Source organism: Manis javanica, chromosome 5 (assembly GCF_040802235.1).
Source record: "Manis javanica isolate MJ-LG chromosome 5, MJ_LKY, whole genome shotgun sequence".
Classification (NCBI taxonomy): Eukaryota; Metazoa; Chordata; class Mammalia; order Pholidota; family Manidae; genus Manis; species Manis javanica.
In genome coordinates, this window is record NC_133160.1 from 30,610,300 (window position 1) to 30,637,776 (window position 27,477).

General features: G+C 39.5%; 1 protein-coding gene across 6 annotated transcripts in view; it reads right to left on the reverse strand.

Moving 5' to 3' along the window:
* Window positions 1-27,477, reverse strand: part of SLC23A2 (solute carrier family 23 member 2) — a 143,141-nt gene that overhangs the window by 94,171 nt on the left and 21,493 nt on the right. Inside the window, exon 1 of one of the 6 annotated variants that reach the window (XM_037017379.2) lies at window positions 15,678-15,697. The exons of the other annotated variants lie outside the window; for them this stretch is intronic. The gene's annotated coding sequence lies outside the window, so the exon portion shown is untranslated. Of the gene's footprint in view, window positions 1-15,677; window positions 15,698-27,477 lie in introns of those variants that run through there. 6 annotated transcript variants of the gene reach the window in all.

Here is a 27,477-nt window from a genome sequence, read left to right on the forward strand (position 1 = left end):
TCAGGGAGGAAAATTTTCTTCTACCCTTGGAAGTTCTAGCTGGTCCAAGAATCAAATTAACATAGGACAGATTAGCATGAGAAAAAAAACTAAGTTTAATTACTTACCCACAGGGATCCATAGACATGGGATTCTAAAGATAGGCAAAATGAGATATATAAGCCATCCTGAACTAGGGAGAAAAGGCAAGAGATCTGTGGCTTCAGAAGGAAAGGGAAGCAATTCACAGGAATATGAAATAAATATTTGGTAAACAAATGTTTGCTGGACCATACGGAAACAATGGGACACAAAGAGGAATTTTAACAGACTTTGCTCAGTTTCTCCCTACCACACCCAGTTCACATTAAAACGTAGTTATTTATGGTTAGAGCTCTCTTCCTGCAGCAGGTCCTCTGTCTAAATTCTTTTTATGCAGTTAGGGGGAAAGTCAAAGTTTCTTTCTGAATTTTTTGGGCCTTGATTGCTTTCAGCTCAAAATAATCTGTATGCCAAAGTGGCACATCTTGAGATCACCTGCCCTTGGCTCCTACACTACACAGTCTCCAATACATAAACGTGAGGACTTCCTATAGTCAGAGAGGAAACTGTGGACATTGCTTTAAAAATCCAAAAATCTAGTAGAGGCAGGAAGATCAGAAACCTAGACTGTCTATGCATAGGAGAAAAGGGGCAGCACGGTGGCAGAAATGTGAGAGGAAAGGCAGAAAGGTGGTAAGAGAGAAACTAGAGAGCAAAAGAGAACTTGTACCACACAAACAGATAAAAGGCATCCAAATTGGTTAAGGAAGAAGTTAAACTCTCACTATCTGCAAATGACATGATATTATACATAGAAAATGCTAAAGACTCCACCAAAAGACTTAGAATAACTGAATTCAGCAAAGCTGCAGGATACAAAATTAACACACAGAAATCTGTTGCATTCCTATATACTAACAATGAATTAGCAGAAAGAGAAATCAGGAAAACAAGTCCATTTATAATTGCATAAAAAAGAATAAAATACCTAGGAATAAACCTAACCAAGGAGGTAAAAGACCTTTACTCTAAAAACTATAAGACATTCATGAAAGAAATTAAAGAAGGCACCAACAAAAGGAGATTCATCCTATGCTCATGGATAGAAAGAATTAATATTGTCAAATTGCCATCTTGCCCAAAGCAATTTACAGATTCAAAGCAAACCCTGTCAAAATACCAACAGAATTCTTCAATGAACTAGAATAAATAGTTCTAAAACTCATATGCAACCACAAAAGACCCCGAATAGCCAAAGCAATCCTGAAAAGGAAGAATAAAGCTGGGGGGATTACACTCCCTAACTTTGAGCTCTACTATAAAGCCACAGTAATCAAAACAATTTGGTACTGGCACAAGAACAGACCCATAGATCAATGAAACAGAACAGAGAGCCCAGATATAAGCCAACACATATACAACCAATTATTATATGATAAAGGAGCCATGGATAAACAATGGGGAAAAGACAGCCTCTTCAACAACTGGTGTTGGCAAAACTGGACAACTACATGTAAGAGAATGAAACTGGATTATTGTCTAACTCCATACCCAAAAGTAAACTCAAAATGGATCGACGAACTGAATTTAAGTCATGAAACCATTAAACATAGTTTATGTTTCTTAGAAAAAAGCATAGGCAAAAATCTCTTGAATATAAACATGAGCAACTTTTTCCTGGACACATCCCAAGCAAGGCAAACAAAATAAAAAATGAAGAAACGGGACTGTAGCAAACTAAAAGGCTTCTGTACAGCAAAGAACACCATCAGAACAAAAAGGCATCCTTCAGTATGGGAGAATATATTCGTAAACAAGTCCTCTGATAAAGGGTTAACATCCAAAATACATAAAGAACTCATAAGCCTCAACACCCCAAAAACAACTAACCAGATCAAAAAATGGGCAGAGGACATGAACTAGACACTTCTCCAAAGAAGAAATACAAATGGCCAACAGGCACATGAAAACTTGCTCCCCATCACTAACTATCACGGAAATGCAAATTACGTGAGATACCACCTCACACAAGTTAGGATGGCCAACATCCAAAAGACACGGAACAACAAATGCTGGCAAGGATGCTGAGAAAGGGGAACCCTCCTATACTGTTGGTGGGAATGTAAATTAGTTCAACCATTGTGGAAAGCAATATGAAGGTTCCTCAAAAAACTAAAAATAGAAATACCATTTGACCCAGGAATTCCACTCCAAGTAATTTACCCATTGAAAACAAGATCCCTGATCCAAAAAGACAAAAGCACCCCTATGTTTATCACTGCACTATTTACAATAGCCAAGATATGGAAGCAACCTAAGTGCCCATCAATAGATGAATGGATAAAGAAGATGTGGTACATATACACACTGGAATATTATTCAGCCATAAAAAGAAAAGAAATCCTGCCATTTACAACAACATGGATGGAGCTAGAGGGTATTAATCTAAGTGAAATACGCCAGGTGGAGAAAGACAAATACTAAATGATTCACTCATTTGTGGAGTATAACAAAGCAAAACTGAAGGAATGAAATAGCAGCAGACTCATGGACACTGAGAAGGGACTAGTGGTTACCAAGGGGAAGGGGTTGTAGACAGTGTGGGGGGTGGGGGAGTAAGGGGATTAAGGGGCACTATAATTAGCAATCACAATATAGGCTAGTCACAGGGATTGTAATACAGCATAGAAAATACAGTTAATGATTCTGTAACCTCTTACTACACTGAGGGACAGTGACTGCACTAGAGGGGGTGAGGATTTGATAATATTGGTAAATGAACCATGGTGTTGTATATCTGAAACCAATATAAGATTGTATATCAATGATACTTAAAAAATATATACATATATGGGGGATGAATTGTCAGATGATTCCAGTCCCCAGCCTTCATGCCTTCCAGCTGAGGTCACAGACATCACAGAATAAAGACTGTCCATCCCACTATGCCCTGTGTGAAATTCTCACCTGCAGAAACTGTGAAAGATAATAAATACTATTGTCATTAAAAACAAAAACTTGTACCCACCTGTGTAGAGGGCATGGGGACAGGGAAATTGTCAAAAGGTACCAGGGTCTCTAACCTGGGAGTCCAAGATGGTGATATAATGTATAAGAGTGTTTAGTTTATTTCTGATTCTAGAAACACTGTAGAGATTTCTTGGAAATACAAAGTATAAGACACATTTTAAGAACCCCTCTGCAATCCCCACAGTACAGCTATTTGGCGACTAAGAAAGGCCCCAACTTAAAAAACTAACACACAGTTGAGAATACCGCCTGGACACTTGTACACAAGAAGGTTGGCCCCAGCTTCAGCACCCAGGTCTCACAAAGAGAGGAGAGGTATCAGTGAACATCAGAGGGGGGTAAACACGCAGAAAGCAGACCCAGCTAGACAAGAGTGTAGTTAATGCCCAGTGAGGCAAGATTAATGCAAGAACCAGGAGAGTACCTTTAAAATAAATCTAATTCTCAAATAAATAAATAAATCTAATTCTCCTGGGTTAACCTTATCTTTGTATTTGTTTCAGACTCGGACACCCATTGCAGCAGCCATCCCTCCACTGCCCCCATCACCAGGAACAAAGGCGGGCAGCAGGCGCAGCTCTGTCCTGACAAGCCACTCCCATCAAGTACTCTGTACTTTTCTCCACCAGGCATTTCACTGACCCTCACAAGCTGTATTGGCTTTGCCCATCTCTTACAGCAGCACCCTTTGGGCATCCAGAAGATGTAGACCACATCAGCATCAGAGAGGATAGAGCCAAAGAGAGGGCAGGGCTGCAGGCTCTGGGAGAAGCTTCGGGGCAGGAGGCAGCAGAGCAGGGAGTGGGGTACCCTTTGGAGGGTAAGACAAATGGAGGGAGGAAGAAGAAGAAAGGGAGAACAAAGAAATACGTCCTTGGAAGTCCCAAAGTGACAGAGTGCCAGGCCATACTCAAGAGCATGAAGACAGCCTCAAGGCCAGAAACGACACACTGTGCTACGCTGAGCCAGTGTTCCCTCCCTGCAGGCGGAACTTGGGTGTGGGTATATGCCAAGACCCAGAAGCAAACAAAGCAAAAGATAAAGGGGAAATGGGGTGGAATTTAAGGTCTGTGTTAGGATTTGTGTTTATAAAAATGGGGGGAAGGCAAAATTCCCTGGGAATCTGACACTGGGGGAAAGTCTGCCCACCCAGAGCCCACCATCACCCCTGTTTCTACTCCTTGCGGAAGAGAATACGCAAGGCCATTGATATCTTGCCTCAGACCTCATGACAAGGGAAAAAGGAGAGGTGGGGACTCAAAGGCCTCCATAAGCGCCCCTGTGTTCCAAGAACATCTCTGCCCTCTCATCACATACCTGACAAATGATTTCTCTCTTGTAAGCCAACTATTATGTGATTTGCACACTAACTCCCAAAGTGGTAACTGAGCTTCAGAGAAGTAACTTGCCAAAGGATACACGGCTGTAAGCGGTGGAGCAGGATTCAAATTTAAACTAGTATTCCAGCCCTAACAATGCTTACACAACCAAGACATTAAACTGTCTTTTAAATGCTCAGTCTACAGCCAACTTCCTTGAGCAATTACGGGGTGACTTGCTGTGTAAACCAAGTCTCTGCTCACCAAGTGGTTCTGGAGGAAGCCCACCCTGCTCAGACCAGGGGATCCCAAATCTGTACACACTGGCCACTCTGCACCAGCACTCAGCATCTTGTCTCATTCTCCTGTTCCACCTTAATGGGCCCACCACCTGTCCATCATGCAGCCAGCATGACCATGCTACAGAAACGATCATGCCTTTTGATGGCATCCTAATTCACATCAGAATGGCACCCAAGTTCCTTAGGAGTGCTGCAGGGTCACGGTGAAGCCTCCAGTAAAGCTTGGCCCCCACCTTGCTGTCTTTCCGATCCTGAAGGTATCGGGTCTCTTCTAGCTCTGAGGCTCTTTGCACATTCAGTCCCTCCACAATAAATAAACACCCTCTACCTCACCCCTTTCCATTAGCATGTCCTCTGATAACCAGCTCATTGCAGTGTCTGGGAGCTGTGCAGTGATAATACTACACAACGTCTGCCTGCCCAGCCAGCCAGCTGAAGAACAAGAGGCAATGTCCACAGCCTGCGTCCCTGGGTCCCAGTGCCAAACCGGGCACCTACATTAAAGACTCCTCAAAAACTGTAGAAGAAGAAGAAATGATGTTTAAAAAAAAAAGACACTTGATATAATGTGACAGTCACTCTAATTTAGTATTCTTATTAAATTGGGAAAGGAAATTGATAGCAACAATGAACACATCTGATACAAGACACATTCATGTCAAGGACATGCCAGGATGGCGACATCACTGCTATCACTCAACTGATGAGAAAAATGAGGGAAGTGTTCGAAAGGAAAAGACCTTTCAAGAGAGATGAAAATCTGAGAGAGTGTAAACACAGGTGACTAGGTACAGAACACAGGAGCAAAGCACCTTCGGAGGTGACTGACTCAGACATTTCCCAAATGACAGCAATAAGCATCTAGATCAGAAGCTGGCAAACTGTGGCCCCACGTGATCTTATATGGTGCCCAACAAGGATGTTTTTTGTTTTCAAAGGATTGTAAACAACCAGAACATGTGACAGAAGCTATCTGGCCCCCAGAACCTAAGATACTTTCAGAAAAGTCTGCTGACCCTTAAGGAGGAGGATGAAGGAATCCTACTTAAAATGGCAGTAACAGCATTAAACATTTAATAAGTTTAATAAAAAATGTGCATGGCCCTTAAGAATAAAACTATTAACTATTACAAAAGGCCATAAAAGGGATTTGAATAATCAGAGAAACAGACAGATATTCTTGGAGAAGAAAGCTAAAGAAAGCTACTGTGCGGATATTCATTTCCCTATAAACATAATGTATATAAATCCAATAAAAACCAATTAATACACAAAAGGGGGAAAAAGAGGGCTTGTTAAAATTCCTGTAGTAGAATAAGCAAGAATAACCATAAATATCTGGAAAAATAAGAATGTGCTCTATCAGATAGGAACCCTCACGTAAAGCTGTAATGAACAGGAGAGTTCAACATAGGTATAAAAACAAATAAATAGACTGGACAACAGAAAACCCACAAATCAACAAATACATGATAGGGGAGGCATTCCAAATCATAAGATCAAGTGCGGATTTTCAATACAACATGCCAAGACAATAGGTTCACTGGTAACTAAATCTAGAAACAGTGAAGACCCAAGGCTAAAAAATAATAAATAAAGCCACTAAATGATTATACGTTAGAGTAGGGGACTCCTATCTATCTTAGCATATCGTTAAAGATGAAAAAGAGGCAAAGGCTGACAGATTTTATGATATAAGATTTTTTGGATTTCTGTATGGAAAAAAATCACAAACAAAATTAAAAGGCAAAATATATACATAAGATATGTTGATATCTTTACAATTTAAGAACTCTTACAAATCAATAAACAGAAAATAAAAAATCCTTGATATAAAAATGGGCAAAACATATGAGTTTTTAATCTTCAATTCCCCTCAAATACAAATGGCAAAATAAAGGTTTGATCCTTGTTTAAAATCAAATACAAGTATACTGAAATGAGGTACCATTTTTTAAACCTGTATCACTTATTTTTAATACCCTTATATTTTAAGGTGGTGGAGAAAGAGATAAACACACTCCTAATGAAAAATTAATTTGCTAATGAGAAGGCAGTTTGGTTATATGTATCCCAAGTTATAAATATTCATATTCACTTCTAATACTTGGCCTAAGGAAATGCTACTTCTAGGCAATTTAAGGCAATAATTAGAACATAAAGATTTATTTACAAAATTGTGTAGTTAACATTATTAATATGACCAAAAATCAGGAAAAATCTAATATCCAACACTAGGGAATTGAATGGTAAAAAAGTGTGTTCTATGCAAAGGAATACCATGTAGCCATTAAAAAGATAGCACACAATTATTTACTGACATGGAAAAATGCTTACCCCATTTTATATATGAAAACAGACTATAAAAAATAGTATGTACAACATTATACTAAGTGAAATAAGCCAGTTACAGAAGGACAAATGCAGCATGATTCCTCTTATATGAGGTATCTAAAATAGTCAAATTTAAAAAGAGAATAGAATGGTGGTTGACAGGGACTTGTGGGTAGACAGCTGCTATTCAGCAGGTACAAAGTTTATTATGCAAAATGAGTAAGTTCTAGAGATCCAGTGTATAACACTGTGCCCAGAGTTAATACTTAAAAACTTTTAAAAGAGTAGATCTCAGGCTAAAGTTCTTTTTTTAGAGGGCATCTCTCATATTTATTGATCAAATGGTTGTTAACAACAATAAAATTCTCTATAGGGGACTCAATGCACAACCATTAATCAACCCCAAGTCTAATTCTCAACAGTCTCAAATCTTCTGAAGCATAACGAACAAGTTCTTACATGGTGAACAAGTTCTTACATAGTGAATAAGTTCTTACATGGTGAACAGTGCAAGGGCAGTCATATCACAGAAACTTTCAGTTTTGATCATGCATCATGAACTATAAACAATCAAGTCAGATATGATTATTCGTTTGATTTTTATACTTGATTTATATGTGAATTCCACATTTCTTCCTTATTATTATTATTTTTTTAATAAAATGCTGAAGTGGTAGGTAGATGCAAGATAAATGTAGAAAACATAGTTTAGTGCTGTAAGAGGGCTAATGTAGATGATCAGGTCTGTGCCTACAGACTAAGTATTAATCCAAGCTAGACAAGGGCAACAAAACATCCACGGATGCAGAAGTTTCTCTCAAAATGGGGGGTGAGGTTCTAAGCCTCACCTCTGTTGATCCCCAGTTTCTCACCTGATGGCCCCCCTGCGACTGTGCCTGTCTTAGGTTGTTCTAAAGTTCTTATAATAACAACAGAACAAAGATAATTTTTTTAAATGAGGTAATGAGTAAAAAGAATTAAAGGCAATTCATACAATAAAAAAATAGTGTACACAGCACTAATCTACTATGTAAGTGTGTATACACACATACACACACCAAAATGTTGCCCAAAATGTTGATCAATGAGATAGCAAAGAACTTATTTTCTTCTTTTTACTTTTCCACATTCCCTAAAGTTATTTACTTAACAATGAAAGATATGCCCACTTTCTCCCCCAAAAGCCGATGATGTCCACTTCAGCATCCAGGTCTTCCCCACTGTTCAGAATAAAATTCAGACAAGTAGCTGGTTCCCCTTAACATGGTAACACAAAACAATTCAGTCCTTTCTGCTGAGAAACACTCTACAGTTACAAGGCAGTAGAATAAAGCTCCATGTCTGAAGTTGTAAAATAACCTTTATTGTCAGGAGAGAATGGAGCAAAGCCAAGGTTTTTAAAATTACACTGAGCGGGTAAAGAGGGGAATGGACAATAGGAAAGGTGTCCCAATAACCAAGGCTGACCCAAAGCAGTCCTCAACTTTGTGCTACAACCACCTAAGAACTTTACCACCTAGGTGCCCTGCCCAGAGTCTGATTGACAGGTCTGTGTAGCTTGAACATCTAGATGTTTTAAAGCTCCCTTGCAACCTCTGTTACAAATCACTACCTTAGAGCAAGCAGGAAATCGTTAGTCAAAAAAACAGCCTCAAAATAAATGTGATCCTGATAGACTGGAAAATGAGCTAACTGAGAAATTCTGCTATGAGTTAAGTAGAAAAGTTTAAATATTCAAACCATTAACAAACTTGCAATTCCCTAAGGAGTGAATGACCAGCTCTCCAGCCACCAAGAATCATGCACAAATGCAATACAACTTTAATTAGTACTTATTTCATCATGTATTCAGCCAGTCATCATTTGTTTTGCCCTTAGCTTTATCTAACCATTTCTCTGCTGTCCATTTATCTGACACCATCCAGTGTCAACTCTCTCACTGTGGCTTACCACAGCCACCTAACTCGGGCATGAGATGGTACTAACCAAACAGAAGATTTAAGGAGTGAACTGCTCCTGGAGTTAAATAACAAGACCTGGTGCATTTCTTGGAAGCACAACCAAATCCTAAGAAAAGATACCCTCCAGTATCAGCACCTATCAAGCGCTAGTTCACAGCACTCGATGGCTGAATGAATTAATCACTAAGAGTGCTCCTGAAAGGTAGAATCCCCTGGTACAATTCATCTTTGTTTTCCCAGCTACAGAGCACAGAACAGATATTCAATAAATGTTAATAAGATACACACGTAACCCAAATAGATGGCACTGAATGAACACTACATCAAAAATATAAATGCATGGCAATTTGATCTAGAGACAAAAAACTATAGTTCTCCAAAATGATACCAAAAGATTAAGAATAGAGAATAAGAGTCAGTGGATCACTTGCCTAAGATGCACTTGGGAAGCTTATTCAAAATATAGATTTCTTCCACACCAATACCTGTAGATAAATGTACACAGCTGTTTGTTATTATAACAACCCAAAATAAGAAATACAAATGTCCCCCATAAAACTCTTTGAAGAGAACACAACCAAAAATCTCTTGAATATAAACATGAGCAACTTCTTCCAGAACACATCTCCTCAGACAAAGGAAACAAAGGCAAAAATGAACAAATGGGACTACATGAAACTAAAAGGCTTCTGTACAGCAAAGGACATCATCAGTAGAACAAAAAGGCATCTTACAGTATAGGAGAATATATATTAGTAAATGACATATTCAACAAGGGGTTAACATCCAAAATATATAAAGAACTCACATGCCTCAACACCCAAAAAGCAGAACCCTATTAAAAAATGGGTGGAGGATATGAACAGACAGTTCTCCAAAGAAGAAATTCAGATGGCCAACAGGCACATGAAAAGATGCTCCACATCACTAATCATCAGGGAAATGCAAATTAAAACCACAATGAGATATCACCTCACACAGGTTAGGATGGCCAACATCAAAAAGACAAGGAACAACAAATGCTGGCAAGGATGCAGAGAAAGGGGAACCTCCTACACTGTTGGTGGGAATGTAAATTACTTCAAACATTGTGCAAAGCAATATGGAGATTCCTCAAAAAACTAAAAATAGAAATACCATTTGACCTGGGAATCCACTCCTAGGAATTTACCCAAAGAAAACACGATCTCAGATTCAAAAAGACAAGTGTTAAGTAAATAAGACATTGCAGCACTATTTACAATAGCCAAGATACGGAAGCAACCTAAGTGTCCATCAGTAGATGAATGGATAAAGAAGATATGGTACATATACACAACGGAATATTATTCAGTCATAAGAAAACAAATCCTACCATTTGCAACAACATGGATGGAGCTAGAGAGTCTTATACTCAGTGAAATAAATGAGGCAGAGAAAGACAAGTACCAAATGATTTCCCTCATTTGTGGTGTACAACAACCAAGCAAAACTGAAGGAACAAAACAGCAACAGATTCACAGACTCCAAGAAGGGCCTAGTTGTTACCAAAGGGGTGGGAGGGCGGGTGGGGAGGGAGGGAGAAGGAGATTGAGGGGCATTATAATTGGTACATATGGTGGGGTGGGGGTCACAGGGAAGACAGTGTAGCACAGAGAAGACAAGTAGTGACTGTAGCATCTTACTATGCTGATGGACAGTGACTGCAATGGAGTGTGTGGGGGGGACTTAATATGGGTGAACGCAGTAACCATAATGTTTTTCACATGAAACCCTCATAAAGTATATCAATGATACCTTAATAAAAAAACAGAAATACAAATCAATAGGTGAGTGTGATAAACATATCGCAGTAGTCCATACAAAAAATACTCAGCAATAAAAAGGAAGCAACTTACTGGTACATAATGTAGAAGAACTGAACAGATACTATGCTGAGTGAAAGAAGTCTGCCTGACTTGCAGCCTGATTGCTGCATCTATAATGACAGGAAGTAGTGTGACCTAGAGCAGAAATGGAGGGAGGAAAGGACTCCAAAGGCACCTTTGGAGTGACAGAAATGCTATTTTCTTGATTGTGGTTCCGGTGGCTCCACTTGTATGTATATCCGTTTACCTTATGTAAACTGCACTTCAATAATATTGACTTACAAAGAAAAAAGGAATTTAAAAACTGTAATCCCACCAATTTAAATATCCCCTCCCACAAACCCTTCCACAAACCTGGTTTATACCTGGAAACCCTCATTTTTAACAAAAACACAAATGTTCTGATGCTAGTCATCCTCAGATCACTCATACCTTTGGACAGGCAATCTGGGCAGGACAAAACTATTGTCTCCACTTGCATGAATCTCTCTAGACAGGTGAGATTATAACTAAGAAGAAAGACTTCAGGGATAAAGAAACTCAAAACCTCAACTTGCCCAGGGGTAGTTTGGTCCTTACCCAGACAAATAGGAGCTTGCAGAGCTGGCCAGGTTCAGTGAGAAAGCACATTTTAAAAGCTAATCCGTGGCTCTCTACTTAAATCCCATCATTAGCAGATTAGAGCTGGATGTGGCTGCTCCATTAAATTCTGTTAAATGCTAACATTTGACTTAAATGCTTTTAATCCAAGCCCCACCCCCAAGATTATTGGAACAAATATCTCAACATCTCTATGATCAACTCCCTTTAAATGAGATGCCTTAAATGGCTGCCTAAACACACAGGGTCCTGCTTTAGGCAATTTACAATTCTGACGCTCTTCCCAGCTATCATTACTCCACATAAGCAGCAATGAATGAACCTGTAAGGGACGGTTATTACTTGATCTTATGGGGACAGTTATACTCACAGGGTGTAACAGGAAAAAACCAAATCGCCTTACAGCCTTTCCAAAACACTCCAAGAATCCTTGCTTATTTTTCAAACTGCAAGTCATTACCCACTAGCAGGCCATGAAATCGACTTAGCAGATCTCAGCCAGAATGTTTAAAACAATGGAATTTAACAGAACAAAAAACTTCAGAGCACATCTGACAAAATAAGGGTAACTTCGTTTCAAGGTAAAAATACCCCGTGGGTCAGTCCAAAGAGCATGAAACTCACTGATGCAACTAAAGCTCTGCCCTGCGACATAAAAGGCACATTCCAAGTACCGGATTTAAATCCGGTTATTTGTTGGGCTTAAGCTAACACACCCATAGAAATAATTTGCCAAAGTAGTATAAGATGACACTGATAACAGCATTATCAAAATATACCCTTGCCACAATGAAGGAGAAAGTACCCAGAATCATGGCCTGTCTTGAAAATCTCTCAGTCGTAAACCAAACCACCTTTAATGGCTGGAAACTCCACTGCATCCTCCATCCTCTTCTCAAAGAAAATCTCCATGGCATCCCAATGAGTGTTGTCAGCCTTCTGTCACTGTCTGGGTTTGTTTACTTGTTCTCTTAAGAAAATAACAACAGAAGCCTGATAATGCCTGGATTTCTGAAAGAGCACCCAGAGCTGGAGGCCAGGTTCCATCTCAGAAACCTTCAGAGGCCACAGCCCCAGGGCCCACAAGACAGCCCAGGTCAACACCCCCACTGGAAAGGTGGAAGAGGGCCCCTGGGCGAATCCTGATGGACTACTTAGCAATCAGACTTGGGGGCCTCAACTGTGGGCTGCCAAACTGTTGGAGAGATATGTAGATACTCCTGCAACACCCAGGGCATGAGGCAGGTGAGGAGGATCGTTCCCAACTGAAAGCAAGTATTTTATGGAGCATAAAGTAAAATTCACAACGGATAAAGTGAAACAGAAGATGTTAGCAAATACATCTTATCTGCAGAGATCCCTTCAGTCTCTTCTAGAGACTTAATCCCAGAAGCCCTTAGTACAGAATTCGCTCTAGTCCCAAACCAAACTCTTAATCTTAAAAAAGCTCTTAAATCCAGTCTGAGGCAGGCTGTTTGCTGACGTAAGTTTACACAGCCTGAGCCTTGAGGAGCCACAAACATGCTATCTAGATGACAAAACACTGACTCACCACTGCTCCGTCAGGGGGACAGTGGAGTCAAGCAAACAGCAAAAGGTCGAAGCAGCTGACATGTTGCTGGTTTGGGGACTTTAAAATACAAAGTCATCAGTGACCTTTGTTTTTCTGACTTAACGTTATAAGTATCAGACACTATGCCATCCACGATGGCTGGTATCATCCAGCAGAAATTTCTTCCCCAGACTTTACTGAAATAAAATTATGACAAGACCTTAAGACTCATTCTAACCATGCCTCTCTTGCCCCAGGTACCATCCACACAAACCTTACTGACCTGCAGTGCACAAGTCTGAGCTCAAGAAGCCCCCTCCTCCTGGGTTAGCTGTCCCTCTTTGGTGTTTCCAGGGCACCTGGCTTCTTGGTCAAGCTCCCAAACCAGGCAGGGATGGGACAGGGATATAGTCCCTGCCATAGGAAAGGCATTCAAATATTTGAATGAGAAAGCTTGAACATTTTTCCATGGGCCAGTTAGTCATATACCCAAAACACAACTTTACCTTTGCCCTCCAGAAAATTCAGGGAAATCAGTGGCTGGTACAAGCAAGGGGAGAGGTAATAAAGCAAAAAGTATAGCCTCTGGGCCAGAATGAAAATATAAATGTATATTTGAGAAAAGCAGAAACAAGATGGGTTTTATTACTTTTATTTCTACTGTGTGATTTAACATTTTGTACAAATGGTGTTTTTTTTTTTTTACTTCAATACTATTTCAAATGTATTAATCAGTCATTATAGGAGCCAATGAAAAAGCTAATTTTATATGGAGTTTTAATTAAGACAAAAACATGCAAAATTAAGTAACTGCCCATCATATCCAAGATACAAGCCTGGTTTCACTTAACCCTTACAAAAATATTTGGAAGGATTGCTATTATCTCTATTTCAGTTTGGTAAAACTAAGGCACAGAGGTTGATTTACCCCTTGGACTCAAGACAAGGGTGAGGGGCAGACAATCATCATGAGAGTATGAGAGCCACTCCCAGTTCCCTTACCAACAGATCAGAGCTCCCAAGACGAGCAGCCAGAAAAGGCCTGGGAGGCCGTGTCTAAAGGCCGGTTTGGAGGAAGGCCCCCCAGTTACTCTGGAAGGAAAGCAGCTTTCTCCTCTTGCACATCTCCAAAAGCCCCTTGTCACGTGGTATCTCCCCCCATCCTTCCCCCAATGAAAGGACAACCTTGGGTGTCCAGGTAACTTCAGGTGATGGCTCTGTCCTAGCACCAAGTCCCACGCCCCGTTCTGACCACTTCAGTTCCCGGCTCTACAACTCCTTTCCAGCACAGCTGATGACACACATCTCTCCTCTACAGTGGGAAGCCTCAGGAGGGCACTTGGCCACCTCCAGCTACTTTTACCACTGCTGCCCCGCTGGGGAAAAGGCACGTGAGCAAGGGCAGCACTTCGGATGATCGTTCACTCTGGACCTCAAAGTTCTTACCAGCCCTCTTCTCTGATTTACTCTTCAGACCATGCCATTCCTCTTTGAAATGTTCTCATCCTTTCTCCGCCCCAAGTGCCAAAGCCAAACTTCTTTCTCACCAGCAGAGAGAGGTCAAAATCCACCTCTCCTTTACTTCCTAACTACTCATTACGTCAGTTTCATTATGCTGGACTTTGGCACAATCACTTAGTTCTCTCAACCACCTGCTTTCTCCCTATCACCTGGAAGAAATTCCATTTGCAAATCTCTTCTGCAGTATCTCCTTTCTCCCCACTACATCACGCTGTCCCCAAGTCCAGATTGTCTAAGAGTCTGGTCTCCTCTTCATCACAGACTTTCCCAAAATAAGGAAAAGGGTACTTTGAAATTTCACCTCCCCTGATGGCTGAATAGCATTTGCCTAAACTGTACTGCAATTATGTGGGGCTGGGACACTGTAAGTCTTCTCCAGGTTAACACCAAATCCAAAGATTAAGAGCTTTTCCCTGACCTTCAGTAAATATCATGACTGTATGTTATACATTTTTTTTCCTGCAAAGGAGCAGTTTCCTCCTAATCCATAAAAAAAAAAAATCCGTTCAATACAGAGAATGCAATCACTTAGAATCCTATACCACAGAATCCTATGATTTTTCTGGTGTCTGAACCCAACATTTTTACAACCCCAATGCCATAAAAGGTTTAAAAGAAATCAAGGTACCCAGCTATTAAGAGACACTCCAGTTCTCCATGAAGTTTGTTTACTCTGTATTCATTTTTGCCTGTCTACTTTTCCTGAAACTCCTAAAATCCTGCATAAAACATTAGAGCACACAGAGACAGTGGAAACCCAGGACAGGCTCTCACTCAGAGGATAAGGTAATGAACATGTGACGAACACTGAATCTGACTCTTTAATTACTGCAGGTCAGGTTTTTACAGGCTTTCTCACATATTTAATGAAGGTCACTGTCTTCTAAGAGGCACTGACTGCATAAATGTTAATGTTCAGTTGTTCACGTTTAAATAACGTCTGACAGCACTGAAAAAGACCCTGGAGACTTTCTGGTAATCTAGTTAGTAAACGTGAGCTATAGGCTCCTCAGCCACCTCCGGGGACCCATGCAGATGCAGCCACATATTCACAGCAAACCAGACACGTTCACAGATGTGTGCACACAGAAAATAGACACCCATGGAACCAGATGCACGTGCAGACACAGACACATACACACAGACATTAGTTCCCCAAAGCAGACCTGTGCGCCCAGAAATGGTCTTACCTGCAGAGCAAAATCTTACCCTAATTACAAAAGTAGTCTTCAATCAGTGCCCCATCCGCCAATTCTGGGCCGGCTTCTATGCGAGTCTAAGACTGTCCTGATGCTTAGCATGAGCTGCTTCAGGTGCAGAAGGAATTTCGGTTTTTATAACCCACACAGGCTTGCCAAAGTTGTGTAACCACACCACCTAGTCAGAAATGCTATCTGTCTGTGTTACACAACAGCCACCACCTGGTTACAAACGGTTACTGCATACCTCTAGCAGGCTCTGCTGCCCCTCTCTGAGGCAGGTTTCTGCATGGCAGGCTGGATATTCTATTGTGGAAATCAAGCAGCTGCTAGGATTACATTTCTCAAACCCACATAAATACAGGAAATTAAAACCTATCTTTCCGAACGGTTCCATTCAGATGAGTAGGTGCACCCACACAACTTTCAGCTCAGTGAAAAGGGGGATTAATTTTACTTGCTGGTAATTTTTCATTTCCCCAATTGGGGGCCCAGAGACAACTGTTTTCAAAGCTCAAAGACTTTCAGAGATTAAAAATAGATTCTCAAGGTATGATCTCTTCATTAAATGATAGCATAGCCAACAAACAACTGCACTACTGAGAGCTAACTGCTGCAGCCCAACTGGATGTGGCATCTGGCGTGCAGGGTCCCCACTGCAGAGGCCCCACTCAACAGCAGAAGTGGCCACAAAGAAAATAAGGGGCAAGCACATGCTGACAACCTAGCATCAGTAAGAGAGGAGAAGCTGCACCTGTATCAACTTGGTCCTTTTCAGTCCCTATTTCAGAGCAGGGCCTGCTAGAAACCTGGGGAGTAGGCACTTCTGCCCCTAGGGGTGTGCTGTGAGATGGCAAATACCTCACTCTGTGTCCCCAACACCAGACTGCACTTCCCAAACCCAGACAGGGGCCATGGGGCTCAGATGGCAGTTCCAGGTATTACTCATTCATGAATCATCTTAAGGAAATCAGCAGTGAGCATCAGAAGCTTCAACTTGACTGGAGAAGCCAGAGCAAAAAGCTGGGGAGAAGGCTGAAAGCCAAGTGCTTTAACTGTTGGGGACAGGAGGTTCACAAAGTCACACGTGACATGCCAACACATCAGGTCAACGTGGTCAGGTAGACCAGAACATCCCTGCTCTAGGTGAGCGAAGAGGAAAATCCCAGTAGGTGGCCTATGGAAAAAATGTTCCAGTTTCTGTATCCTGAACACAACAACTGTACTTGGGTGTTCTATGAAGACTCTAGCTTCAGAAAGTTCCAACTGCAGGAACTAAAATAAAAATTCAATGTGGAACAAAGAAGAAAAGAATAAAAAACAATACAGTGTATTTAAAAAAAGGTAAACAGGATCAGAAAATTATATGAAGAAAAATGGTGAAACCAAGAGACAACAAGCTAAGGTGGGAAGAACTGTAAGGAAACTGAAAGTGCAAAATTAACTCAGAAGCAATAAAGGGAAGTGAAACTACAGAAACAGTAGAAAACTGAAAGGTGGAGGATAAGCTTGAGAAACTCTGAGAGACAAGGAAAAGCTCAGAAAAGCAAAAACAGTTCCAAGATAAGAGAACCACGGAGGGAAAAACTGCCAAGAGTAAAGCCAAGACACGAATAATCAGTGCTTCAATGAAACTCAAAGACAAAAAGAACAGAGAAGCTAGTCATGTTGTAGGATTCTATTTCTATGAAATGCACAACAGGCAAATCCAGAGAGACAGGAAGTAGACGGGAGGCTGCCTAGGGCTGGAGTGGAAGTTGGGGGCAGGAATAGGGAATGACTTACTTAGTGGGTTTGGGATTTCTTTAAGGGATGAAGAAAATGCTTTAAAATTTTACTGTGGTGACAGTTGCACAAGTCTGATTTACAGGAAGTAAACACTGGACTGTATACATAGAACTGTATAAATGGAGATGTATGTGATTTTACAGTATGTGATTAAATGGAGATGTTTATGGTATGTGAATTGCAACTCAAAAAATTTTTAAGAAAGAACAAATGGAACACACTTGAAGATATAAAAATATAGAATAAAAAGCAACTATTCTGAAATGAAGAAAAATCTGAGTATTGAGAGTACAAGGGCATAACAGGTTCATGCAAAATCAGAGAAAAGAAGCCTGCACTTGGACACATCCCAGCAAAATAATTTAATTTCAGGATGAAAAAGTTGTAGAAACATCCAGGGGGGAGGAGAAAATATTTGGTTTAACTTAAATAGCAGCAATAATTAAGCGTAGCACAGGATTTTCTAAGGCAGCATTAAATACCAGGAGTCAATGGAAAATGAAGACCTATACAAAACTAAGGAAGAGGTTTCTGCAAAGAATTTTATACCCAGACAAGATGCCCTTCATCTGGAACACCAAAAAAATGCAAACTCAGGTATACATGGGCTCAGAAAGAAGAAAAAAAACTTGGGGCTATATTTCAACCACATAAGAGGCAAAATCTAGAGAGGCCACAAATACAGAGCTGCTAGTAATATATGCCAACCAAAACCATCAAAACAGGGACAAAGCTAAATAATTAACATAAACCTGGTTATAAAACTGAATGCACATGCCAAATTTTTCTCTAAACACATGCAATGCAAAAAATATAATAAAGCAGATCAAACAAGATGACATTAATAAGGACTGAAAAAACAAAGATAATAAATACTAAAATCCTTCTCCCCTGAGAAGGAGTTGTTGTCTTTTTTAGTGTTTCTTTATTTAAAGGAAATCACTAATAGAATTTGAAACAGACTACAGGCTAAAACCCAAACTAAACCTGTAAGTGAGTTTATTTCATCATAAATATCCTCAGATGAGTCAAAAAGTCAATTCCAATACTCTAAGATACACCTTAAACAAAGTGAAACAAAAATTAAGCAATGGTAATGCTTTGTTATTTTTTAAATGTCAGAAACAATGGAATTCAGATCAGAAAATAAGAAATGGGGAAAAGAGGGTCATTTGACATTGATGAAGTATAAAATTCACAATAGAAATATGTCAAATTTTATGTTATAAACATTATTTCACGCAAATTAAGCCCAACTGGTTAGCAATACAGAAGAAATGACCAACTCTCCATAAACATTTTTGTCTCCAAAAAGATGAGGGTGAGTGGACAGAGGGATATGAGCACAGGCTCAATCAATCTCCAAGTTAATTTTATTTTGTATCCATTAGAGAATCTGACTAATATAATGAATAAGGATAACATAACAGGCATGAAATTTTGCACCCCATTGAAAATAGAACTTTATCTTCAATAGCTAAAGAGCGTTTGTGAAAACTGAACATCATGTCAGATGAGAATTTCAATACACACAAAACAGGAACACTTATATTTCTCACTGCCTGACCAGAATGCCAAGAAGGGATAAAAATAATTATCAACCAAGAATCTAGAAGTTTTCAGCCTTTCTCCCCAAATAACTAACTGTTGGGTCAAAGATGAAACTGAAACTGTAAAAATCTCCTTACAATTAAACAAAAAAGAGTAAGCAATAAACACAAAACTAAGTACAAAGAGACAATGGAAAAAATAATACATTAAGTACAAAGAAAAATTTATGAGAGGGCGAGAGAAAAATTAACTAGAAAATGAGCAAGAGTATTGGTATTTTGATCAACACTTCCAAGAGGGCTCTTAAAAGAGCCTCCCAAGGCCAAGGCAGGTAGGTTCCATTCAAACAGACAGGGCCCAGGAAGCTTCCAATGCAAATGACTCTAACCATTAAGGACAGTTACTTCCTGTTACTCAGTGACAAAGCACTGGAAAAGGATGAGAAGCTTGCCAGCCATTTAAAAAATCTAGCCTATCCTAGCAATTTACCCAAATACAAGTTCTCAGATTCAAAAAGACATATGCACCTCTATGTTTATTGCAGCACTATTTACAATAGCCAAGATATGGAAGCAACCTAAGTGTCCATCAGTAGATGAATGGATAAAGAAGATATGGTACATATACACAATGGAATACTATTCAGTCATAAGAAAGAAACAAATCCTACCATTTGCAACAACATGGAGGGTATTATGCTCAGGGAAATAAGCCAGGCGGAGAAAGACAAGTGCCAAATGATTTCCCTCATTTGTGGAGTATAACAACGAAGCAAAACTGAAGGAACAAACAGCAGCAGACTCAGAGACTCCAAGAAGGGACTAGCGGTTACCAAAGGAGAAGGGTGTGGGAGGGCGGGTGGGGAGGGAGGGAGAAGGGGATTGAGGGATATTATGATTAATAGACATGGTGTAGGGGTCACGGGGAAGACAGTGTAGCCCAGAGAAGGCAAATAGAAGCAGCCTCTTACTACACTGATGGGCAGTGACTGCATTGGGGTATGGGTGAGGACTTGATAATATGGGTAAATGTAGTAACCACATTGTTTTTTCATGTGAAACCTTCATAAGAGTGTATATCAATAATACCTTAATAAAAAAAAAATCTAGCCTAATCCTGACCTCAAACTTGACAGAGCACAAGAAAAGGAAAAAAGCTAATATTATAAATACTCATTTCAACAGGTAGAAAGAAGCAATCTTGAAAGATCAATGGAAACCAAAAAGGCATTGGATAAAATTCAACAACTTTCAAATAAAACTCAGTGCATTTGACATAAAAAAAAAAAAAGTCTGCAGAAAGAACCCCTATGTCATGCCAATAGTCAATGAGACATACCCTGAAAAATCCAGGGGGGTGCCCATTAAAGCCAGAAACATATGGGAGTCTGATAGCCTCCACTGTTCTCCAAGTTCTAACTAATACAGTAAGAAAAAGAGTTTAAAGTTCCAATGAAAAAGGAAAACAAAAGAATTACAGGTAATAGGTCTATCTACCCAGAAAAAGGCAGCCAGTCACAAAATGAACTCAGAAAAAACATCCCATGCACTAGCAGTAACCCATGAGTCCCCTCACTTGCAAAGGATTGTAAACATACATATGCAAGTATGCTGGAAAGCAGAGGGCCAGCCACCAAGCACTTCACAGTGGTTATCTCCATAAAGTGGGACTCTGAAGTAGTTTTTTTTTTCATGTGTGTTCATTTGATTTTCTAAGTTTTGGTTATTGCCCCCCCTCCCCCAGTGTATTAGGGAGCAAAATGGGCAGTAGTTCAATTTGTAGTACCTATAAGGTTGGTAAATTCAGGATAAAAATGAGGCAAAGCTGAAAGGTTAACCTTAGACAAATACTGAAAAAAATGTTTAATTCTTCAGAAATAATTAGGTATTTGAAAATATCTGATTTGATTAATGTAATCTCTGATGCATGCTTTCCCTTTAAGGACAAAATCTAAATTTTGTTGTTTTATAAAAACTTACACATTTGGTCATTTCCTATTTTTGCCTTTTCAAATAAATGTTACATATTGACATTTCAGTGTCCCTACTATTGTAACACAGAGTAAAACAACAAAGGAGATTTAGGATATCAGCTGAACAAAAACTATTGATTCTGTAAAAAGCTAACCTGCAAAGGAAAAAATTCTAGGAACACCAAAAGCAACTGCATTGACTAACAGCACCCTCTAGTGTTGAAAAAGTTTATTGGTATTTGGTAAAACTAAGCTGTAAAACATTGTTTCAAAAAAACTATTTTGGAAAATGTCAAACATACAGAAAAGTAAACAGAATTAAAATACATTTTCATTTCATATATAACTTATCTCCAACCATGCACTGTTTATTTTGATTTATATGACAACTTCTCTTTCCTCAGAAATGTAAGACTCCCAGGTACTGAAAGAGCCCTCTCCACTAACAGCTGATTTAAAAAAACCTTTATTTTTAACTTGGGCACACAGCCAACTAAATTCAGGCAACATGTCCTAGCCTCTCTTGCAGCTGGATGTGACCATGTGCAGGCCCTGTCTGCAGCCATTTTAATCAACCAATACTCTAGGAATAGTGAAACAATAAGAAAGGAGCCAGATATATGAGAAAGAGGCTTCTGTTTCATATTTGGGTATATCAGAACAGCTAAAACTATACAACCAATAAAACAAAACAAAAGCAATCTAGCAAGACCCCAATTACTAAGTTTCAAAAGGAAATGGACCAATACATGTATCAAATCTGGCTGAATGTTACTTTCCTTCAAATGGAAGGAGTCCAATACAGGGTAAACATCTGGGTGAGATAAATAAATTCATTGTCCACCTTGACTATCAAGACTTATTAAATTGGTTTCTCCAGTAGACACTTAAAAGGCTGGCCATTCATTATAATATCAAAGCACAACTCGGAACACGTGCTGACAGCACATGCCAGAATTCTGGCAAAGTAAAAACGAGCTTATCCTAACTCTCAAAGTATATCCATTGTGAAGACTGCATCCCTCAAACTTAAGAGTCACATCCCCAGTGTGCCCTGGGCAGCACTGCACAGCAGAGCACAGGTTACCACACAAACAGCACCGCACTGGGATTCTGGGAGCCCACACCACACAGTAGTGTAGGTGCAGGTCATCAACCAATGGGCCTCAACTGTCTTGCTCTGAAAAATAAAGGTGCTGGCCTATGTCTGTGGTTTCTGCACTTCTGGTTTTAGTATTGGAATAAACATCCTCAGATTAAAGTTTATACAAAACCTAGAGGAGGGTAAAAAATAAATCACAAGTAGGTAGATGATGTCATTAAAATGGGGGCTCAATACTCTTCATTGTGAAGTTTTAACATATTTTTTGGAAATAAAAAATAAAGTCCAACCAGTAAATCAAAGATTCACTCTTATTGAACTTTTCTGACAGCTGCAAGAAAAATACATTTACCAAATTTTCTAGCAGCAGCTTGCAACTGTTATGCTGTATTATACCACCTGTATCATTATTTGGCTGCCCTATACAATGCTCAATTTTAAATAAGGGGCGGGGGGGGGGGAGACCATTCAGGACCAAGAAAGGCAAAAATCAATTACTTTAAGTCATTTTATATAATCTGACTTTAAAATTTAACTGTTTGGGTTAAAAAATATATGACATACCTACTAGAATGGCTAAAACAAAAGAAACTGCTAAGATCATACCAAGTGCTGATAAGGACACAGAGCAACTGGAACACTCACACTTGATGGGCACACAGAATGGCACAACAACTTTGTTCGAAAAGTTTTGCCACTTTTCATAAAGTTAAAACATACATTTACTCTGAGATCCAGCAATATTACTCCGGGATATCTACCCAGAGAAAGGAAAACTCACGTTCCAACAAACACCTGCACATAAATGTCTATAATGACTGTATCTGCAATAGCCAAAACCTGGAGACAACACGCACCTTTAGCTAGTGAACAGGTAACAAGACCATGGCATGTCCCTACTAAAATGAGGTATCATTTCACACCCATCAGATAAGGCCAGAATACAGCATATAATAATACCAACTGTTGGCAAATCTGTGGATAAACAGAAAATTGTCCCACACTGTTGCCACAAATGTGAACTGGTACAAATACTTGGGGGAAACAATTCGGTAACATCTAGCAGGTTGAAGGTGTGTGTGCATATGATCCAACAATGCCACTTCTCAGCATAGTTCATCCACACAGCACACAATAGAATAATAAAGTTCTGGTATGTTTAAACGGTGGAATAAAGCAGCAGTTAAAATGAATAAACTCTATAGCTAGTTGGGTCCATGTGGCTGAAAAATGAATCTCTGAGCAAGTAGGTTACAGAACATGTGTCATTTGAGATCTTTTACATAAGGTTTTAAATCATGCAGTCAATACTATATGCGTACTTACGGACATATAAACATGTAATACAAAATTAAATATGGACTGCAGAGTAACCTCTGGGAGAGAGAAGGAGGGAGATGACATTAGTAAGAATATAAAAAGGTTATCTAAAATGCTTTATTTTCTTTAAAAAAAGAAAAGACCTAAAGACAACATGTTTAGCTTTATTAAATCTGGTTATCTGGCATATGAGTGTTCATTCTCTCATTTTATTTGTATTTGAAATTTCACAATTAAAAACAAACTTCTAATAAAGACTATCTTTAGAAGGACAGGCAAAACAAACAAACAAAAACTGGAAGAGTGGCTGCCTCCAGAGAGGAGCTGACACCAGATGGGAGAGAGACTTACTTTCCATGTCTGTTCTCATGTACCTTTTGGATTTTGCTCTGTGTCTAACTAGAATGCATTTTTTTAATTGCAAATGAATTTGATGTCCTCTTCACCTCCAGTGCCACCTCCCTGGGGGGTGGGGAACTATCTGAAGTATTTTTATTTAAGATAAGGAAAGGCTACTGAAGACATGATGGAGAGTCCAGCCCTGATTGTGCCACGAACGAGCCCTGTCATCTTGGGAGGTCACCAAGCCTGCCCCTCTCCAAGGGTTGTGCCACTTCTAAAATCCTATCTTCTGTGAAACACAAACCATCTCCATAAAGCAGGGATCGGAAATTCTAACTATGCCACAGGAGAGGTAACCCTGGTAGGAAAATTTAGAACCTGTTTCAAAAGTTCCAAAGACCATCATCTACAGGGATTGCTTCATATCCTCTGAGGAATAAAGTGGGTAGAGATGTATATAGTCACTATTTCTCAATACTTGGATGAGGCAGGAGGGCAGGAAGCTGACGACTTATTATCTTAATGGACTAGGAAGCGGGAGTCATGGTGAGGCGGAAGCAGGCTGTGGATGAGACGGGGAAAGGATGCGCCAAAGGACTGATGCACTGGAAAGCGGAAGTCAGGGTCTGGCTGAGACAGGACCTGTGAATACGGAGTGGGCAAAGTCATTTTAGTATCTGGTTCTCTCCAGTAGAGGACAACTGAGAAAGAACACAGAAAAACTGAATAGCACCCCCAAGGATGGCTGGCAAGCTTCAAGGCCAGTTCAGAGTGAGGAAGTCAGATGTTGGTAAGATGACAGCCAGGGACTCCCTGTGGTATCCACAGCCAGTAAGCAGGGTGAAGTGAGCAAGCGGAAGCCAGAGAACACCAAAGTGCCCTGGGACAAGGACCACTGTGGGAGAAGGAACGAGAGCTAGGAAGGGCAGGATGCATGCAGAGAGGAAACTCTCCAAGCTTGGGATTCCAAAAGTGTCACTGGGAGATGACAAGACTCGGGAGAGCTGACATGAACTGGAAGTAAGAATTCCCTGGAAAAGATTCTGTGAAGGCACACGAGGTGTGGAGGCCAGAGGAGCCAATGACTCAAAGATGATGATAGAAGGCACAACGGAAAGACAAGTAGCAAGCCAGGAGCCAACATTCTCAAGGGACATCAGGAATGGCCAAGAAATTGGTAGATGATGGCAAAAAAGTAAAGGGAAGGTGGTATCACAGACTAGTGTGGACTTCAAAAACTTGCAGGCATTGCTGAGTTAAGGCTAGTCTCCTTCCCTGGAATGCCGTAACATCTGGAGAATTCCTATTCCTATTACGAATTTCAGATCTTTGTTTACCTTACCAATTCTTAGCAAATCCTTTCCAGACCCTTCAAAATCCAAATTAAATCACTTACCTCCCTTTGCCATTACCTCCAAAACAACTCATACTAAGCATCCCTCTTTATTAAAATATCTACTCTTCTTAAAACAAAGGCAAAAATCTCTTGAACATAAGCATGAGCAATTTTTTTCCTGTACACATCTCCTCGGGATGGGAAACAAAACAAAAAATGAACAATTGGGACTACATCAAACAAAAAAGCTTCTGTACAGCAAAGGACACCATCAGTACAACAAAAAGGTATCCTATAGTATGGGAAACTGTATTTGTAAATCACTCATCTGATAAGGAGTTAACATCCAAAATATACAAAGAGCTCATATGCCTCAACATCAAAAAAACAGGTAACTTGATTTAAAAATGGGTGGAGGACCTGAACAGACACTTCTCCAAATAAGAAACACAAATGGCCAATGGGCACATGAGAACAATGGGCTCCATATCACTAATCATCAGGGAAATGCAAATCAGAACCACAATGACATATCACCTCACACAAGTTAGAATGGCCAACATAGATAAGGCAAGAAATCTTAAGTATTGGCAAGGATGTGGAGAAAAGGGAACCCTCCTACGCTGTTGAAGGGAATGTAAATTGGTGCAGCCACTGTGGGAAACAATATGGAGGATCCTCAAAAAACTAAAAATAGAAATATTATACAACCCAGCAATTCCATTTCAAGGAATTTACCCAAAGAAAACAAAATCCCTGATTCAAAAAGATATATATATATATATATATGCACCCCTTGTGTTTATCACATTATTTACAATAGCCAAGATATGAAGCAACCTAAGTGTCCAGCAACAGAGCAATGGATAAAGATGTGGTACATATATACAATGGAATATTATTCAGCCATAAAAAGAAAAGAAATCCTGCCATTTGCAACAACATGCATGGATCTAGAGGGTATTTTTCTCAGTGAAATAAGCCAGACAGATAAAGACAAATGCCGTATGATTTCACTTATTCATGGAATATAAAAACAAAGCAAAACGGAAGGAACAAAAAAGCAGTAGACACATAGACACTGAGAAAGGACTGGCAGTTACCATGGGGGAGGGCAAGGAGGATAAAGGGGGACAGAAATTCTCAGCTGTACTATAAGTTGGCCACGGGGATAGTAGTACAGCATGCGAGTATAGCCAATGATTCTGTAACATCTTCCCATGTTGACAGATAGTAACCACACCAGAGCGGGTGAGGATTTAATAATATCAGTAACTGTTGAATCACTGTGTTATATATCTGAAACCAATATAAGATTATATATCAATGATACTTAAATAAAAATTAAAAACAAAAAGACAGACCCAAGGGGAAAACTGAGGAAATCTGAAAAAAAGTCTGTTCTTCTTGAGCTCATGCAGTGAGGAATCCACACTGTTTACTATTTGGTTCCTAAATTTTAGCCAGCAAGAAATACGATTTCAGAGAGTGGAGGGTATACCTAAGAGCTGATCTAGCAAACCACCTAATCAGGTTCTCTGGCATACTGGCTTCAGGGCACCCTAGCCACACACACTTAAAAGGAGTCTGCTTGCTGACAGTGACTGTAATGGGGTATGTGGTGGGGACTTGATAATAGGGGGAATCTAGTAACCACAATGTTGCCCATGTGATTTTGTATTAATGATACCTATATATATATATATATATATATATATATATATATATATATTCTTTTTTTAAAGGAGTCTGCTTGGCTGCAAGAATTCCTAATACTGTCAAGATTTTTTTTAATGTGATTATAACTGTACTGCTAATGGGAACATAAGGGCATGTAAGCTTTCTTCTTTAAAAAAAGTGAAAAAGTCAAAAAAGAATAAAATTAATGCATCATTTACAATTCATTCAACAAATCATAAGACTATTGAATAATCCTTAAATGTCCCTTTAGCAGGGAGGCACACAGATATACTGCTGAGGGAGTAATAACTGGCTTATCATTTCTAGATGATCATTTAGCAACACCAATGAATAGCTCTAACAATACACATAAGCCTTTGACCCCACAATTCTACTCTTAGGAATTTTGTAATAATTAAAATAGGCTCAATTTTTCATTACAAGAATGTTCACTAAAATAGTGCTTAATATAAGAAGCCAAAACTGGATGGGAAAATATTAATGTCTAGAAATAGAAAACTGGTTTGGTTAAATTGTGAGTACATTCTTGTAAGGACATTGTGGGGATTTAAAAATTGATAATGTAAGCACTCACTGACATGAGTGTTATCACTGAGTGGAGGGAAAGGCAGGTTACAAAACATCCATAATAACCCCATTATATTGTATACACACACACACACACAATGGAGGAAAATCA